Below are 21,018 nucleotides of genomic sequence, written 5' to 3'. Positions count from 1 at the left end.
CAATACGTCAATTAGCACAAATGGTAAGTTCCGACAGTGCCTACAAGTGTGCCTACTGGCCGCTAAATGGCAATACCGGTTTCATATGTATACACCTGGTAAATGGCTATGCTCAAAGCCTGTCACCAATAGCAAAAAAACTGGTTATTTAAAGGTTTCTCATTCGATATTAGTATTGCCTTTTGGAGTGATAAATAGTCTCAAATTTTCAAATCTAATTAGTCGAATGATGCAGTTTGCATCATTATGTAATCCTACATAATTAAATCCCACTTCTAAAGGGTTAGTTCAACTTATGTTATCATAATCATACTTTCGTGATCATGAACATTAAGTTCAATCCGGGGAGGATGAACTGCGTTCTCTTTATGTAGCCCAGCTACTTCTAAGACTAAAAAATATAATTAGGAAATTAATTATTGTATTCTCTAACTAATTGGGGGTTAGAAAATAAAATTATTTTGTCTTTCCCTTGCCGGGGGGAGGAAGTACAGAAGCTGAACAGTTTCTAGTAGGTGCTCTAATGTTCCTAAGGAATAATCTAATTTCGCAGAGTTAACTTAAAATTAGATTGATGATATCATTATTTAAATTTCGGAATGAACAAATTTTTTATTACGTATTATTAAAGACAGTCATTATTTATTTTTGTTTTTAAAACTAAACAATTTTAAAGTATTCAAGGTGGGTGCCGAAGAGATAATTTAGGGTTGCCCAAAAAAGGCTTTATTTTGTTTGAAATCGCACTCCCACGAAATATACCTGACACATAAGTCAGAGTTTTGGTGAAGTTTACAAAAAGTATTTAGGCCTTACCTCAACTAGTTTTAGGTTTACCAACTTGGGGGACGCCAACATATTGCTTTCATTTCTTTCAAAAATCAGTAGTATTTTTGACACTAAAATGAAGGCTTTGTAGAGGTTCCATCTAAAAAAACTATTTTTGGACAAACTCAATGTATTTACAGTAAACTCTTAACAAGTGCCCGCTGTTTGTGATCGAGGTACTTACTAAGCGCTTGTTCGGTTAAGCAAAGCCTATATAATTTGGCGGGAAATATTTGTACGACACATGTTTGGATAATTAGAATATCGTGCCACGCACGCGCATTTGACTCGCGGACAATATGCCTACTAAATTCAGAACTAATCCAGGGGAGAGGCACATTTCCGGAAAAGGCGCTCAGTGATAAAACCGCTTTGTGACAGTCTACTCTATACGCCAGGACCATATATTGATAAAATTTATTTATTGTCTTATCTCGACAAAAAAAGCTTTTTGTGTCTCAAAATTGTGAAAGAATCGATTATTTCTATTCCTACATAACAAAGGCCTGGTATTAAAAGGGACATTCGACCTGGTACAATCATACTTTCGTAATGATGAACATTAAGTTCAATCGGAAGAGGATGAACTGCTGAAGGCTTATGTGGCCGAGCTAATTCTGCAAGAATAAGGTACAAATGGAAAATAAGTTATTGTATCAACTGACTAACAAATTAGTACATAATTCAACTGATTGAGTTCTTCGTTTTTTACAGATCATAAGGGGCCACTCGAAGTCAGTCTCAAACCACCGGGCCCAGAATGTTAAATTACACTTGAAAATATAAATGTGAATACCAAATTTAACTAGTTCAGTGTTGGATAAAAAATAATAGTTTGTAATTTTCAAGTTAATAAAGTGTTCTAAAATATATAGACTTTGTTGCAAATTCGTATTTTTTCGTAGAAAATTACTCCTCTTGATAAAAGATTTAGCTACTTGATTAAAAGTTAAACTACTTTTATTTGATTTACTTGTTTTTTTAAACATTTAACTGTTTGGCTGCAGATTTTTTAGGTTGAAAATCATTTGTTGCAAATGAAATAAATGTTTTGTGATTGATAATGCACTTTAAATTATAGATGTTATACTTACCAAGAGGATTAGGAATAAACACTAAGATAATAAAGAAAATACCACTCACGGTTCTCATTTTTTTAACTAACGAAATTCTATTTCCAAAGAATGTTCGTTAGAATCTCACTGATTAAGATTTCGAAAACTTTTCCATACATTTTTTAAAATAAATAATTATTTAAAAAGCCTAAGCATACCTATTAATGTAATCGCTATCCCAGACTTTCTTCTGAATGATTTGTATTCTGTAAATCTGCTTCTCCTACACAAAAACTTAAAAATATTTTTAAATAATGACATATAATATCCAATTTAGAATAAATACAATGCCTGATCACATAATTGAAAGTTTAGTATTTCCTCACGAAAAAGTAGATAAAATTTTATTTCGCTATTAAATTAGAAAATTGTAAATTGATATACATTGTATACCACTAAAATAAGGTTTGGGAGAATATAAGAATCTACAATTTATTTCCTATATTAATTTTCATATGTTTCAATTATTATTTTTTTGAAGAACAGATTACTTATAGGATCCTCATTTGGTATTCAAATAATCTCATTAGCATTGTTGCCCATTATGCGTATTTTAATTCTTCCGTAGTTATTATGATGGATTAATACAATTATTTGTTGTTATTACTTTGTGACCACGTTTTTTTTTCAAATCTTGACCTGATGAATTCTTTTTTCTATTTTGTAATCTTTGGGAAAAATCCTACAAAAAAAACCAACTCTGAAAGAATTATGATTTAAGGTTAACAAGAAAATGTTTTATCTAACATTGTTTATGATTTTAAAAATCTGTTTAACGCACGTTGAAAAAAATACTTGAGATTTAAAATATATTCATGTGTAATTAAAGCAAATGAAATGAGTTATTATCCAAAAGAAATACCAGTATTATTTGACAAACATGATAACATCGTAGCTTTTGATCACACGAAAAAGAGGTACATAGTATGGTATATTTATAATACATTATTTTTCTGTTTTAGGCTAAAGAATATTTTTATCTCTGTAGCAGGTATAATTGTTCTCCGTAATTATAAAACTAAAAAAAGAAAAATTAAAGATAAGGACATATTTACGAAAGATATTTTGATGTGGATGATGAAGAGAAGTGAAATTTTACAGCTTCCGGAAAACAATCGAAAAACCAAACAAATATTTCAGAATAGTGATTAAAAGAAATAATTCCAGCATAGTGACCTAACAATCAAAATTTTTTCTATTTCATTACTTTGAGCAACTTATGATAAAACAGCAATACTATGGCATTGTAAATTTTCTTCTCAAATACCCATTTACATGGCAAGACCTTAAATTTGAGCCATTCCCGAATGAAATCGCAACAATATAAAAGCTTTCAGTGAATACTATATAGTAGTCTATATAACGATTTTTTTCTATTTATCAATCTCTGATAACAAAAAGCTATACTATTACAATACAAATTTCATTTTCTGATAAAAACTTGCAAGCCAAGATCATCAATTTGAGCAATTTTAGAAAACCATCGCGCTAAAGAAAAGATTTAATTCTAGTGATTAGAATTGCCCTAGTTTCCACATTTATTTTTTAGCAACTGATCATAAAAAAACCTACAACCTGACACAGAAAATTTTATTTTTTATACACGTTTAAATGCCTAGCATTCACATAACATAACATAAAAACATAAGCCCTGTACAAGAATCGCTCGTACAAGGGCCTGTACAAGGGCGCTCGCTTATCTCGGCAACAAGCATATTTTATGATCCGAAAAAAAACCCTTCTAAAGAACTCTAAACTTGACAACAAAACAATATCTAAATTAATAATTACTTATTTAATCTCTTAAAGACTTTACCAACTCCTAAAAATACACAAAAACAATATTCCACTTAGACCAATCGTCAGCGCAATAAACTCTCCAACTTACAAACTACCAAGCTTCTTCGCCAACCAACTGAATTCCTTTACAGAAAACTTTCTCTTTAACGTCCAAAAAACATTTGACTTAATCAAAAAGATACAATTGATTCACATTCAAGTCCAAGACAACCTAGTGAGTTTAGACACAGTATCTCTCTTTATGAAAATACCAATTATTGATCAAATTAATTATTAATCAATCTTTCTCGAACCTCTTCTCTGACGTCGAACCTTCGCTAGAACACTGTGTTAGTAATTCTTACTTCTGTATCAATGACCACGTCCAGGAACAAACCTCAGAAACAGCAATAGGATAGTCAATCTTACCTTTAATAGCCAACATTTTTATGGAACATCTAGAAACCAAAATCTTCAACCAATGCAAGCTTAAACCGGAATTATTGTTCAGTTACATTGGCGACACATTTGTCACCTGGCGACATGAACTAGATTAAATAAATAAGTTCTCCACTTTCATCAATCGATTACATCGTAATATTTAGTTTACCATGGAAGTCGAAGAAAATGGAAAATTGCCTCTATCGGACGTACTTGTTTACAAAATATTTAGTAATAGTAATTATGACATGAAGTTTAAGGAAAGCCAACCCTCCTGACACCAAGACCCATGTAAAAAACAATCGGTCATCAACTCCCTTGTTTGCTGAGTTTTTTCAATTGGGGCTATGGGTATAATATCAATCCGATAAGGCTTTCCATCTTTCCAGATTTAAAAACAAAGACTTGATTGACCAATCAAGTTTTACACGTCTCCACGAAGCGGAGGACTGATATACCAGTTTTTGATTACTTCTGAAGAAGTAAACTGCAATGTTCACGAAACATTGTCAGAAATTCGTAATTTTCTACACAATTGGAACCCGAAATATCCATTTTTGTTCAAATAAATCATCCTTAAAGCATTAAATCTAATACAAAAATTAAATATTTATTTTTTAAGCTTTATCACAAAACTCTTAACCTTGAAATGATGCATGCCATTTTGACCACAAAACGAACACTTTTTAGAGGTGACATTTGAAATAAAAAGTAAAGCTTTGTTGTTGACCATCATAATGTATGTAAATGTAGGGCCAGATATTGTTGAATAATTAATTGCCAATCTTGGCGAAACGAATATTATGTTTTCCGAATTTCCGGAAGAAACGATCATTCAGCGGATCCTCGTTCGATATTGGTTCTATCTCGTCAGCGGTGTCTCCATTTATGCGTATTTTCACTCTTTCATAGTGATAACAAAAATCCGCTCTTGGAATCATAAGTGGATACAAAGTTCCAAGTATGATTAGTCCAATAATATACTTCTGATATTCATCTGTTCCTACCCTCCAAAAGCCTGCTTCTAAATATAAAGGATGAATTGCATCAATGGAACTTTGATAATGGTGAATATTCGGAAGTTCAACGGGAGCCGGATAAACTGCTCTACGATTCTTCAGCCAAGTTAATTCTGAAAAAATAACGGACAAGTGGTAAACTAATTATGTTCTTAATTATCATTAGTGCGATAAGTTTAAAAAACACGATTTGTTTGGAGAAAAAAAGTGCATCTAATTAAAATGATTTCAAATTTGTAAATTAATATATTATTGTCATCAATGCATTTTAAATCAAACATATTGGTATATTTTCCGATAAGATTAGCAAGAACCACTAAAGTGAAGCACAATATGACAATCACTGTAATCTTTCTTTTTTTTGATATAACGAAAATCTACTTAATGAAGAATTTCGACATTTTGCCTAGCTCCTCATGCATTATCAGCTGGTCTTAAGCGATTAAAAATATGCTTTCTCATTTTTTTATAGTCAAGCTATTTAAAATTCAAATTTTAGGATTTAAAAAAGACTTGGAGGAAAATTATCAGCCGCAATGTGTTAAATGAATATTCGAATAGTTTGTGTTTCTGTCGAAAGTTTAACACTATTTTACTTTTTATAGCTGTTACTTTTCAACAAAAAATTTTCCATGGAAAGTCTTATTATTTTCTATGAAAACTTTTGTTTTAAATTTAAAAACGAGACATTGAAACAGCGTATTTTATATGTTCATGCACATCTACATTCCAATTTTTTAATTTGATAGATCTCCGAAGACAATCCAACCACTAAGAAAGATCTAATCCACAGTGAAAACCCCTGCCGAATTTAAAAGCAATTGGAGGGAGAGACACTTCAGTGAAAAGGGCACTTGGTGAGAAAGGAGCTTGGTGATAAAGGCGCTTGGTAACAAAGAACTTAATCAAGAGGCTCTTTGTAAGAAAGTGTTTAGTGAGAAAAAAATTGGTGATAAAGGCTCTTTCTGAAATTCTACTGTATATGGATGGACCGCACATTGTTCGAATTTCATTATTTACTAATCTCGACAAAAAGTGCGTTTTGTGTCAAAAAATGGTGAATGAAAGAATTATTTAAAGGATCCTTATCCGACATTGTTACAATTTCGTATAATCATACTTTCATAATTATGAACATGGATTTGAATAACACTTGACATTTTTCTTAAATCAAGGATTCAGAGTATTTTCTTTTTCGTTCAAAATGAATCGTTTTCAGTTTAAAGTTTAGCTGCGAAATATTTCTTTGAGAATTCCTTTTTTTTAATGTAACTACTTTGTACAAGTTAAACTGTTATGTTAAACATTCATTTTATTCGTTAGATTTAAATATTTTGTAAAAAATTCGTTCCTTTTTTGTTTCAAATTGGATCCAAATTAATAGTTCTTGATTAAAAATACATTATAATGGTTGAAAATGGGTTTTTTTATTTTAAAATTTGACTTCTTTTATAGATTATTCATCCTTTTGATTAAATTATACATTTTTTTATTTGAAATTTAAAGAACTTCTATGCTAAAATATTCAGTATTATTGTTTCATTATTATCGTTTAAGAATCAAATGTTTAGTTGCACATTCGTTCTTTTGGATTGAAAATTCAAATATTTGTTGAAAATGCCATTTTTTGTTGTTGTTACAGCTAAACCTATTTTTTCTCTTATTTAGCATCAGAGATTTTTTTATGAAATGTTGGTCATTACATTTTTTTAAAGAATTTATTTTCTTTTTTAAAATTTGACTGTTTCTTTTTTATCGAAAATTGAAATCTTTTCTGGAATGAAACATTCACAAATATTCAAAAATCCTATTTTTTTTTGTTCAAGGTTTAACATTTAAGTTGAAATTTATTTCCAATGTTATATATTACCGATTGGTTTTTAAATAATTTTGTTGATTGCCGAGAAAAAATCTACATAGGCCCGGATTTGAACCGGGGACGCCATTATTAACGCGTGGAGCGTTAACCATTTATACCACCGGAACTTCAACAAATTTTCTTGTATCTCCCATATCCCCAGGATAAGACAGGGTGTATGTTACATCTGAAATTTAAGTGATTCAAATCCGGGCCGAGGCAGATTTTTTCTCGTTTCTACAGAAAATTATTGGACTAGTAATTGACAATACATAACATCAAAAATGATTTAATTAATTAACTTAGTCGATAAAAGAACATAAATTATTAAATTATATTTACATACGGTGAATCTATTCAGACTAGAAATATTCACTATTTAACAGTTTACAAAAATACAGACCCGCGTCATCCTGTCGATATAGAAAAAAAACGAGAAATTATCCGCTAAAGCCCCGATGGCGTTATTGGTAAATGCTCTACTCGTTTATGGTGGCGTTTCCAGTTCAAATCCGCGCCGGGGCGGATTTTTTCTTGTATCTCCAGAAAATTATTTGACCACTTATCAGCAATAGTATCTAATGTCAGAAATTAATTAATTAACCATGTCGGTGAAATAAAATTAATTATTAAACTTTAATTGAAAGTACAACCACTTTCTTGGAATGGAAGCTTCTAATGTGTCCCCTAAGGGTTTACATTTTTCTTGCACCTTCTTCTTTATTCCTTTACACACCCCCACACACTTACTTGGTGGTGAAAGAGGGACCTATAGTTTAAGGTGGGTTCCGAACCACCAAGAGCAACAGCTTTAAGTACTTAGAGAAAACCTTTTTCTGTAGAGGTACCGGTCCCACGACTCTCCGAAGATGAACAACTCCCTTAAGAGGCTAGTGTTCACCGCATGGGCCGCCGAGGCTCTTCCAGAGTGTGAGGTGGGAATCGAACCCGCAAGCCGACGGAGTGGGTCCAAAGCCTTCTACTTTCTTTTAAATATAAATATTTGGTTTAAAACTCAAATTTGGATTCAAATTCAACTATTTTGTACATAATTCGTCTTTTTGGTTAAATTGGACAGTTTTTTATTTTAAATTGAAACATTCTCTTGTTTGAATTATTCACCATGATATTTCTCTTTAAGATTGAATGTTTTTTTATTAAAAATTCAACTAATCAGTTAAAAATTTAACTTGTTGTTTAAGATTTTTTTTGTTTGTTAAAGATTCAACCTTTAACGCAAATTTCAACTATTTTATTCAAAATATAATTATTCTGTTAAAAATTAAACTATTTCGTTAAAAATTTAATCTTATTTTTTTAATTAATTAACTGAAAAATCAACTTTCTTCTTAAAATTTTTTATTTTTACGTTTAAGATTCAACTACTTCATACAAAATAATTACTTTTGTTCAAATGAAAATTTTTTGATGGCAATTGCTGTAAATATCACAAGCATAATTACATATGAAAAAATTAGCAAATATAATTTTGTAATAAATGTTATTGAATTTATTAAAATTAAGATTATTTGTATAAATTATTAACTAATCATAAAATTTAATTCTTGTATTTAAAATTCATCCATTGTGTGAATGAATTTTATTATTGAAAATCTGTTTTATTGAAAATTCGTCTTTTATATAGAAAATTCGTTCTTTTGAATTCCAAATTCAACTGTTTTTTACAAAAATTCGTCTTTTTGTGTTAAAAATTTAATTTAGTTAAAAATTTCATTGGTTTTTGTTGAATGCTTTTTGGTTTCGATTTAAAATCAAAATCTTTTTTTGCAGGGATATCAAAAATTTCATTTCTTGTTAACAATTTGGTCTTTTGCTTAAATTCGAATATGTTTTATTTAAATTTGAAATATTTTCTTACTCAAATATCAACTATGGTATTTTTCATTGAGAATTAATCTTTTTTTGATATTAAACTACGTGGCTAGAATTTGAATTTTTGTCTTAAAAAGGAATTCTTTTTGTTGAAGGTTGAACATTTAAGTAGAAAGTTTTTCTATTTAAAAGAACGTATTACTTTGTTAACGAATCAACTACTTTCCCCAAAATTTCATTATTTTCTGCAAAAATCAACTGTTCTTTTCTTAAATTCTCTGTTTTGATTGAAATATCAATTTGCTACATTTTTTGTTTAGAATTCATCTATTTCTGTGGAGAATTCAAATACTTGGTTGAAACTTGAACTAAATAATTAAAATGTTATTATTTGCCTTAAAAATGGAACTTTTATGCGAAAAGTTTACCTATTTTTTGTAAATTTAATTATTTCGTTACAAATCCAAGTATTTTGATAATAAATGTATTATTTTATTAAAAAATGTACAGTTTCTGGATTGAAAATTGTACGATTTTATAAAAGATTCATCTTTTGAAAATTTAACTGTTTTATTGAAAGTTGGTCTATCCTATATTTGAAAGTTGGTACAATTTGTAAATTAGAATTATTTCTTGAAAAAAGATTACAATAAAATAATAATAAAATAGGTACAATTTGTTTATGGATTTAACCCAGAATTCCTTTCCGATGACAGTTTTCTATGTTCCTTTGTAAATTTACAACATTATTAATTATTTGAAATATTTCGATTAAAAAATTAAGACTTTCGCCTTTTTTCTACGGGTCGATTTTTTTTTAAGTCAACTAATAATGTATATCCAATGACTATTTTCTATTTTTCTTTGTAAAATCACAAGAATATTAATCTTATTTAAACTACTTCTATTTATAAATTAAGAGTTTGGCCTTTTTTCAACAATTGAATGTGCTTACAGACTCAACTAAGAATGTTTTCCCGATGAGTATTTTCTATGTTGCTTGGTAGATTTACAAGAACTAGTAATTATTTAAACATTTTCTATTAAAAATTAAGAGTTTAGTTTTCTTTCTATAAATTAATTTGTTTATGGAGTTAACTAAAAATTACTATTGACTGATTTTTTTCCTTGTCGCTTTGTACATTTACAAGAATTATTAATTATTTAACAATGTCGATGAAAAAATTAAGAGTTTGACTTTCATTCTACAAGGAAATTTCTTTACAGAGACCACTTAAAATGTCTATTCAACTACTCTTTTCTATGTTGCTTTTTAAATTTACTAGTTTTATTAGTTATTTAAACACTTTAAGTTAAAAAATTTAAAGTTGGGTATTTTTTCTAAGAATGAGCTCAATTTTTTTGAGTATTTCCAACGATACTTTTTAAGTTTATAGTAATTATTAATGATTAATACAATTTTCATAAATATATTCAGAGTTTTGGTAGTTTTCAATTAATAAACATAATTTGTTTGTAGAGTTAACCGAAATTGTATTTACGAGGATTCTTTTCTAAGTTATTTGTTAAATTTACAAAAATTATTAATTTTTTAAACATTTTTCATAAATAATTCATATTTTTCTTTTTCTTAATTCCTTCCTCGCACAAAAATGTTGCACAATAATTTATTCTGCATCGTGAAAGGTTACCCATGCAAAGCCGTGTATAAATAAAAGTTCATGAAGTAAAAATGAATATCGCGCTATTTTACTGGACTTCATTTCCAAATAAAATACAGTGAAACTCTTCTATAGCGGCAGTTTTGGGGCTAAAGGTGAGTGGGAACTAACTCATTATAGCCCGCTCCGCTTTTGTTTGTTCACGCCTGAGTGCTCGCCTGAGTGACGACCGCGAATCCCGCGCAACCCACGCAGCTTCTTTTACGCTTACTAGCGCGCGTTATTAATTCTCCGAAGTGCTATAGAAGGGAGGGCTATCGAAGGATTTCACTGTGATTGCATGTAAATTATTTGATCGCGCGCGGAGCATGTGTGAGGTTCTAGTATGAGTAGCAAACTCCTCCTCTTGGAAAACGTTTGGTTGAAGTTTAATCTTCCTTATTTTTTATTTAAAATTTAAAGTTATTTTTGTTGAAATTTCAACTATTAAATTTGTCGTTAAGATTACATATTTTGTCGTTATTTTTTTTAATGTTAATAAATTAGTTGAAAATTGAAATTCGTATTTCCTAATGCGAAACTAATCTTTTTTATTTAAAATTTCCAATTTTTTTAATAATAAAAGTCACTGTTTGATTGAATTTTGACTTCCCTGATGAAAATTCAAGTCTTGTGTTGAAAATTCGTTTTTTTATTGTTGCCGAATTAAATTGTTTTGGATTTAAAATTAAAATCCTTTTTGGTTCGAAACTAAAGTTTTTAATTTTGAATGTGAATTGTCAATTTTTTTCGAGATTTTATCTTTTGTAGTTAAAAATTCGTATTTTTTATTACAATTCTACTCTATTTGGTTTCAATTTAACTATTTGCTTAAGAATTAACTTCTTTGTTGAAAATTTATATAAAATTGATAAATTTGGATAAACCTTTTTTCTGTCTTTGACAGTCTTAATTTCTTTAAAATGAACTTTTTTTTATTTTTTTGGAGATTTATTTTTTCTTGGTTAATGATTTGCCTTTCTTAATAGGAAACTAATCATCTTTATTAAATTTCTTCTTTTTCCATTGAAAATGCAAATGCTTAATTAAAAATAAGGCTTCTTAACAATGTGGAAAAAATTTATTTCCTGCTTGACTGCGAAATCCTTATTTATACAAACTTTGTTTCTACAATTCAAAATTAACTTCTTTTAAACTAAATATGTGAATTTTTCATTTTTATTTTTAATTGGTCTCCTTTAGTTAAAAACTTGTATCTTTTTATTAAACTTATCGTTTGGGTTTAAAATTTCGTTTTTTTTACTTAAATTCCAACTATTTACTTGGAAATTAAATTTTTGAGAATTCATTTTAAATTCCACAAATTGAATGAACTTTTTTTTCCTACTTTGAAAAATCATTATTTGTTCAAAGCTGGTACATTTTTTTTGAGAATTTAAAGAAAATTCAACAATTCAGATCAAATTTTTTTACTTTCTTAACTAAAAAATGTTTATTAATTAAAACTCGTTAAAAAGTAACCTTCTTTCTTCAAAATTTCCTCTTTCTTAGTTGAAAAATGTAACTTTTCAGTTAAAAATTAGGGTTTTCAACAATATAAATAAAAAAAAAATTCTCATTTCAATTAAAAATCCTTGTCTGTTTCACTTTTGTTCCTTTTACTTAAAATTATTTTTTTTACTAAAAATGTTTTTTTAATATTTTTTTAAATGATCCCTTTTAGTAAAAATTTTGTAGTTTTTCATATGCAACTTATCGTTTTGGTTAAAAATGCTACTGTTCAGTTAAAAATGAACTTTTTTGTTCAGAATTCATTAAAATTTCAACAATCAAATGAAATTTTTTTCTTTCTCTAAAAAGTCTTTAATTGTTGAAAATTTATTGACAATTCAAAAATTCGGGCGAACTTTTTTTAGCAGAATGCTAATCTTCTTGCTTTAAAATTTCCTCTTTTTCAGATAAAAATGTAACCGTTTATTTGAAAATAAGGGTTTTAGTTAAAACTTCACTTTTTGTTGAATATTTAACAATTTCGAAGAACTTCTGTTTCTTTATCTTAAAAATCTTTATTTGTTTCAAATTTTTTTCCGTTGATTTCGAATCAATTTTTTTAAATAAAAATGTAAATTATAATTTTTTTTTGAAAATTCTCCTTTTTTATTGAAAGTTCATACTTTTTTGTAGCTAACTTGTCAATGAGAATTCATTGAGAATTCTGAAATTGGGATGATCTTTGTTTCTTTCTTGAATGAAAAATCTTCAATTAATAAAAATTTGAATTTTTGAATATGAAATTCATTATTTTGGGTGAAAAATCGTTTCTTTTATTTAAATTTTGAGTTGTTCATCATTTTTTTCTTGGTACTTTAAAATTAGCTTTTTCAAAAAAAGTAAAATTTCAATTTTTGTTGGAAAATTGTTCTTTTGTTATTTAAAAATTGTATTTTTATTATAAAGATAATAGTTTCGGTTTAAATTTTCCTCTTTTCTTATTAAAAATTTAATTTCTCGATTGAAAATAAACTTTTTATTTGAGGATTCGTTGCGAATCGAACAATTCTGATGCATTTTTTTTTCTTGACTGAGAAATCTTCATTTGTTGAAAATTTATCTTTTTAGTTGTAAAATTCATTACTTCAGTTGAAAATTCATCTTTAATTACAGAAGTATAATTTTTGTTAAAAATTTGTCTTCTTTTGGTTGTATATTAATTTTTTAACTAAAAATGTAACTTTACCATTTAGGATATTCAAAATCAATTACTTTGTCAAAAGTGGAATCTATTTTTTCATTTTTTAATATTCATTCATTCATAGTATAAATGTAAGGTAATTAATATTGTACGTTCAATTATAAATAGTGTATATATTTACCAATGGGCTTAGGAAAAACTACTAAAGTGAAACAGAAAATATCAGTCAGGTTTCTCATTTTGTCCAAATAACAAAAACCCACGTTACAAAAACTTCGATAAAAGTGCACGAGTACACGAGTCGCTGTCTGATTCATCCTTCTAAATGATTTATATTCCATAATTCTGCCTCAATACGTAATGGTAAGTTAAATAAATTGTTGAAAACATAATGAAATTTTATCTTTTATAACAATACAAAAAATAGAATTTTTTACTGATAATTGGAAGTTTACATATTTGTTTTACAATTTATCATTACCATTTTTAGCAATGTTATCATCGAATAATTTGATAAAATTTCGTTTTTTTCAATTGTCAAGTTTTTGTCCACTTTTCACTTTACAGCAAGGTAAAAATTAATTTAATTTAAAAAACAGAATTCTTTAAACAGATTATTATTGTTGATAACTATCTTCTTCTATAGTAAAGCTAGACAGCTGCGGTTTTTTTCTGCAAATTTAAAATGTTTGTCAAATTTTTACTCAGTGAGGTAGTAATTAATTCAAGTCAGTGAAAATAATTGTTTAAACAAATAAGAATTCCTTATAATTATCTTCTACTATAGTAATGTTAGATAGTTGAAAGTTTTTCTTACGTTCTTCACTTTTTGTTAACCTTCCACTCAGAGTAAATTAATAATTAGTAATGAATTAAAGTTAATCAAAAATAATTTATTAAACAATTCATTATTGCTAAGAATAATATTATTTTTGAGTAATTCTTGAAAGTTATGTTTTTTTCTTCAAAATTCAACTGTTTTTCCTATTTTTACTGAGAGCGAGGTAAAAATTAATTATATTTAACAAACATAATTGTTAAAAAAAACTATAATTGTTTAGAACTATGTTCTCTTATGGTAATTCTAGATAGTTGCGGCTTTTTCTTTAATTTTTCACCCTTTGTCAACTTTACTCTTAGAGCAAGGCAATACTTATGAAAGTTAACAAAAACTATTGTTTGAACAATTTTGTTTATTTTTTCATAATACATCTTTGACTAATTACATAAAGCTTAGATTTTTTCTGAAATCATCTGATTTTGTGTCCACTTTTCAATCAGAGTCAGATTTTAGTTAATACAAGTTGACAAAAACAATTTGTTAAACAATTTATTATTGTTATTAAAAATATTATCTTTGAGTAAATCTTGAAATTCGTGGTTTTTTCTTTAAAATTCAACTATTTATCATTTTTCATTTATAACAAGGTAAAACTTAATGAAATTTAACTAGCATAATTGTTTAAACAATTTATTGTTTTTATTACTATGTTCTCCTATGATAAGGCTAGATAGTTGCTTATTTTTCTAAAATTTTCTAAAAAGTTGCATTTTTTCCACAATATTAAATTGTTTCTCCGTTTTTCACTTGAAGCGAGGGCGAATTTATTAGAATTCAACAAAAAGGATTGTTTAACAAAATTATTATTGTTTGTAACTATCTTCTCCTACACCAAAGCAAGATAAATGCGTTTTTTGTTGTGCAAAATTTGCATTCTTTGTCTAATTTTAACTTATTGAGCTAAAAAATAATGCAAATTGTGAAACGAATTTATTATTGTTTATAACTATCTTCTCTTTGATAATTGCTAGAAAGTTACGGTTCTTTTTTTAAATTTTTTACTTTGCTTGTCTTTTTTTGCTTTGAACAAACAATACCTAAACAGTCGAGAAAAATTTGTTTTTTACTTTTCTTTCCTTTATAAAAGATTTCAGCTTCTTCCTTCGGATGTTTAATTATTGAAGTGGAAAATTCATCTTTTTGGTTTCAAGTTTAATTATTTTATGAGAAATTATTATTTTTTTATTTCAAAACTATTTTTTTTACTAAAAACTGAAACTTCCCATTTCCTCTTGAAAATCGATCTGTTTTGTCAAATTTTCACTTCTTTCTTGGAAAATTAATTAAAATTCAATAATTTAAATACATTTCTTTTCTTTCTTTAAAAAATATCATCTTCAAATATTATTTATTATTTAAGAAATATTATCTGTTGAAAATTTAGTTTTTCTTCTGATTTAGAATTAATTTTTTTATTAAAAGCATAGTTTTCCATTTCTTGTTAGAAATTAATCTTCTTTGGATAAAATTTTGTAGTTTTTTGGATATCTTTTTTGTCTTAATTTTCCTCTTTTTTGAATGAAAATGCAACTGTTTGTTTGTAAATTAAATTTTTTGCTGAAATTTTAAAAATTCGGATTACCTTTATCTTGCTTAAATGAAAAATATTTCTTTGTTAATAATTCGTCTTTTGAATGGTTGAACTCATGATTTCAGTTCCTTGTCTTAGATTAAAAGGCAACGGTTTATTCGAAAAGTTCCGTTTAAAATGAACATTATTAACTAAAAATGTAACCTTTTAATTTCTTTTCACTGATTTCCTTAAGTAAACAATTCTTTTTTCTATTTAGAAAAATAATTGCTTTAGCCTCAAATTCATTTTCTTGCTAAAAAATGCAACTTTCATATTTAATATTAAATTTTTTGTTTGAAATTCGTTAAAAACGTTCAAAATATAACTAGTTCAAAATTATCTTATAATTTCAAAATTAATTAGAAATTTAAATATTTTGATATCGTTTTTTTGCTTTCTTAATTGGTAATTTTGTATAAAAAATTTAATCTGTTTGGTTTCTAATTTTCTCTTTTTTGGTCAAAAATGAACGTTTTCAGTTTAAAATACTTTTTTTGTTTAAAACTGACATTTTTAGTGAAAACCCTTTTATTTTTGGTAGAAAAATGATCTACAGAAGGTAGATTTTTTTCTTGTTTGGTTAATAATATAACTGTTCCTTAAAAAACTAATTTTTTGATAAAAATGTATTGAAAATTCATTGGAAATTCATTGGAAACTTTTTTGTTTAAAATTTAACTGTCTTGTTAAATGTTCCTCTTTCTGAGCAGAAAACTCGTCCTTCTGGATTAAAAATTCGCTTTTTTGAAAATTCAATAGTTATCTACAAAATTTAATTATTTGGTTTTTTGCTTAACATTTGATTGAAAATATATCTATCTCACCATTTTTTTAAGCTAAACTGTATTTGTTATTAGGTCGTATTTTTCGTCAAAGGCTTAACTTTGGTTAAGAATCCATCTTTCTTCATTTAAAGTTTACCTTTTTTGACTAAAATAAATAAGTAAATAAAAAATTATTGATTGACAATTCGAGAGATTGTTTAACTCCGTTAATAAATGATTCCATTTCAAAAAGTTACAAGTTGGTCAGAAAAAATTCAGGGAATTTTGAAAAAGAAGATTTGCAGCACCCCGATCAGAGGTAGCATACATTTGGTCTTGACATTAAAATATTATAATATCCAAAGTGGTGAAATCATGTCGCAAAAACATAGATATCAAAATTAATAAGAATGATGAATCTTGACCCCAAGTTCACCAAAACATCGTTAGATAAAATTTCGTGATTAATCATCAAAAAAAGATGAACCAAGTGAAAGTCAGTCTTTCCAGAATTATGTCCTTCCTTAAAATAGTGTCAGTATCATCATTAGATTTTTAAATCAATGCCATCATGGAATTTTATCGAAAACATAATTATTTATTTTGACTCTAATTAACTGCGACATTAGCTTATGCTAATCTTCTCTAAATAACTATCTTTACCCAAAATTATTGGTACCAAATATTAGAAATTCTTCGTAAGATGAAACGATTATCAGTGACAAATTATTACATAATTTTTGGTGACTAAATTTGTTTTTATGAATTTTGCAGTTATGCAAAAGTTACGTGAGACGATTTGGATGGAAAGGTAGTTTGGTGATAAAGACAGAGATCTTATATTCTTAAATAATTTTGAATCACTATGATAGAAATGGATAGACAAAATGAAATGTCATTCTATCTCTTCTTCAATATAAATTCACGGCTACTTTTTCAATCCCCTCTTCTCTATCTCACCCTACCCCTTGTCTGTCCAAGTATATCTTTATCTATCCCTTTGTCGAACATAATTCATCGTTTTCTATCTCTATTTCATACTAAATTCACGTCTATCACCTTCAATCTGTCCTTCTCTATCTCATCCTATCCTTTATTTATTTGCGTTCACTTTTCTTAATCTCCTCTTCTTTATATCAGCCGACCATTTATTTATTCCAGCCATTGTTTTTTTATCTGTTTGTTAATATAAATTCTATTCTATCTTTTTCTACCTCTTTTCAATCTTAGCCTGTCTCTTGTAAAATCCTTTCCCCTATCTGATCGTATCATTTATCTAATGACGCCAATCACTTTCTATCTATTTTAAATCTAAATTTCCTTGTAGCTTTTTCAATCTCCTTTTCACTGTCTCAGCCTATCATTTATTTATTTATGTCAAACTTTTTCCATCTCTCTATTGATCTAAATGCGTCTCTATATTTTTGAATCGCCTCTTTTTTATCTCGTCCTATTCTTCATTTTCCACCTTTTTTTTATCACTTTCCCAATCTGAATTCTAATCTATCTTTTTAAATCTCCTCTCATTTATCTCATGATATGCTACGTCTATCAATGTCTATCTTTTTTTATTTTCTTGGCAATATAATTTTACGTATCTCTTCATTAATCTCAACGTCTCTATCTTTTCCTATCCCTTATCTATCTAAGTCAATATTTTTCTATCTCTTTATCAAGCCCAATTCACGTATATCTTTCTGAAGCCTATGTTCTATATCTAATCCTATCCTTCATCTATCCTCATCAATTTTTTTCTATCTTTCTGTAAATATGAATTCCGTTCTATCCTTTTTGATCTCTTTTCACATTTAATACTACCCTACGTCTATCTATGTCTATATTTTTCTATGTTTTTCCAATATAAATTCTCGCCTATATTTTTTAATCCCCTCTTCTCTATCTCATCCTATCCTTTATCTATTGACGTAAATCTCTATCTATCTTTTTGATAATCCTTCTATCTTCTTCATCATTTCATCCTATCAGACTATCAGTGTATATTTCTTTCTATCTCCTTTTTTAAATTTGAACTTCGGTCTCCCTTTTTTAAATATACTGTGATTTATCTCATCCTATTCTACACCTATCAATATCTATCTTTTTCTATCTCTTTGTCAATCTAAATTCACATTTATCTTTTTTAATCTCTTCTTCTCGATCTCTATCCTGTGCTACGACTATCAATGTCTAGCTGCACTATCTCTTTGTCAATCGAAACTCCCGTCTATCTTTTTCAATCTCCTCTTTTTACATCATCCTGTTGTGTATCTATTTATGTCAAGCTTTTTCTATCTTCTTTCATCTATATTTTGGTGTATCTTCTTTCATCTAAATTCTGGCCTATCTTTCACAATCTTATTTTTTTATCCTACCTATCCTAGATCTATCAATGTCTACTTTTTTCTTTCTCCTCGTCAATCTAACTTCACGTCTATCTTTTTAAAATCCCTCTTCCCTATTTTATCTTAACCTTTTAATAACCACGTCAATCATTTTCTATCTCTTTATTATCTAAGCTCTAATCTTTTTTTTTTTAATCTTTAAACTTTCATCTCATGCTATGTTACGTTTATCAATGTCTGTCATTTTGTATCTCTTTGTCAATCTAATTTTACGTATATCTTTTCAAGTACAACTTCTCTATCTAATCCTATCCTGTATCTATTTAAGTCAATATTTTCTTATCTCTTTGTCAATCCAAATTTACGTATATTTTTTTACAACCCTCTTTTCTATCTCATCATATCCTTTATCTAATTCTATCAATCCTTTAGTGCCCCTCTATCAATCGAACTTTTCGTCTATCTTTGTCAATCTTTTCCTATTTATCTCATTCTGTTCATTATCTAGCCATGTCCATATTTTTCTGTTTAAATGCATGCCTACATTTTTCAATATCTTTTTCCCTATCTCATACTATACGTTATCTGTCAACGAAAATCTTTTTCTATCTGTCTTTAAATCTAAATCCTGATCTATGTTTGGATCTCTTGTTTTTTATCTAATCCTATCTTACATGTGCTAACTTATATCTTCTTCTATCTCTTTTTCAATTCAAATTTATGTCTATCTTTTTAATCCCCTGATCACTCTCTCATCGCTTGTAATTTCTATTCAAGGCAATTTCTTTCTCTCTCTTTGCTCATCTAAATTTTAATCTATCTTTTTTAATATCCTGTCCTTTATCTCATGCTATGCTACGTGTATCACTGTCTGTCTTTTTCTATCTTTCTGCCTTTTTAATGTCCTCTTCTCTATCTCAGCCTAACCTTTCTCTCTTTCTCTCTCTCTCCCCTCTCTCCTAATATAAATGCGTTTATATATATTTTTCTATCCCCTCTTATCTATCTCATAACATCCTTTATCTATCTACGTCTTTTTTTCTATCTCTCTGTTTATCTAAATTCACGTCTATCTTTTCCATTGTCCTCCCTTCTATCTTACTCTATCCTTTATCTATTCACGTCAATCTTTTTCTATCTCACTATAAATCGTAGTTCCAGTCTATCTTCTTTAATCTTCTTTTTTTATCTCATCCTATCATACGTTGATCAATTTCTCTCTTTTTCTATCTTTATTTTAACCCAAATGCACGCCTATTTTCTTAAATCTACTCTGCTTTAACGCATTCTATCCTTATTTATTCACCTCAACCTTTTTCAATCTCCCCTTTTTTATCTCAGCCTATCTTTTATCTACCCACAACAATATTTTTTACATCTTTGTTAATCCGAATTCATGTATATCTTTTTCAATATTCTCTTCTATATTCCATTTATCCTTTTTCTATAAGCGAAGAATAGAAGAATAGATAAAAAGATTTGAAATTTACAAAGATTTAAATGTGTACCAAAGAGGTAGAATGAAGTAAAAAAAAAAGATAAGGATTCCTCGTTTACAAAAAACAGAAAAAGGGATTTAAAAGGATTGACCTTCGTGAAAATAGATAGACTAAGGGATTGAAAAAGATAACGTTTTAGAGATTCAAAAAACGAAAAAAAAACAATTTTCAACAAGAGAATTGAATCTGCAAACAAAACAGATTCATTTTTAACCAAATTGGTACATTTAAAAAAAAAAGATGATGTTTCTGTCAAAAGAGATGAATTAAAAAAAATGAGTTTTCAACAAGAGATGAGTTTCCAGGAAAAAAAGATTTTTCATTTAGAAAAACAAAAAAGTCATCTAAAATGTTGAATTTATAGGGAAAAGGAAGAACTTTTTACAAAAGAATTGAATTTCGATTTAAAAGAATGACTTCTTAACCAATCAAATCAATTTTCAATTAAAAAGGATGAGTTCTCAATTCAAGTCATTAATCTGTAACCAAATAATTGAATTATCAACATGGTTGAATTTTCAACGCCAAAATTTCAATTTTCCACAAAGAAGTACATTTTTAACCCAATACTTACATTTTCAGTCAAAGAAATAATTCTTTACCAATAAAGAAACGAATTTTCAAAAAAAAGGTTCTGTTTTCAATCAAATACATAAATTTTCAACGAAATAGTTATATTCTTATACCAACAATAACACAACAGGTGAATTTTCTACCTAATTGTACAATTTTTAAGATAAAAATACCATATTTCTACAAAAAAGTTAAATTTACATCGCAAGAATTTAAATTTTTATCAAAAATGTTAATTT

This window comes from Belonocnema kinseyi, chromosome 1 (assembly GCF_010883055.1).
Source record: "Belonocnema kinseyi isolate 2016_QV_RU_SX_M_011 chromosome 1, B_treatae_v1, whole genome shotgun sequence".
Lineage (NCBI taxonomy): Eukaryota > Metazoa > Arthropoda > Insecta > Hymenoptera > Cynipidae > Belonocnema > Belonocnema kinseyi.
Note: the sequence above shows the minus strand (reverse complement) of the source record.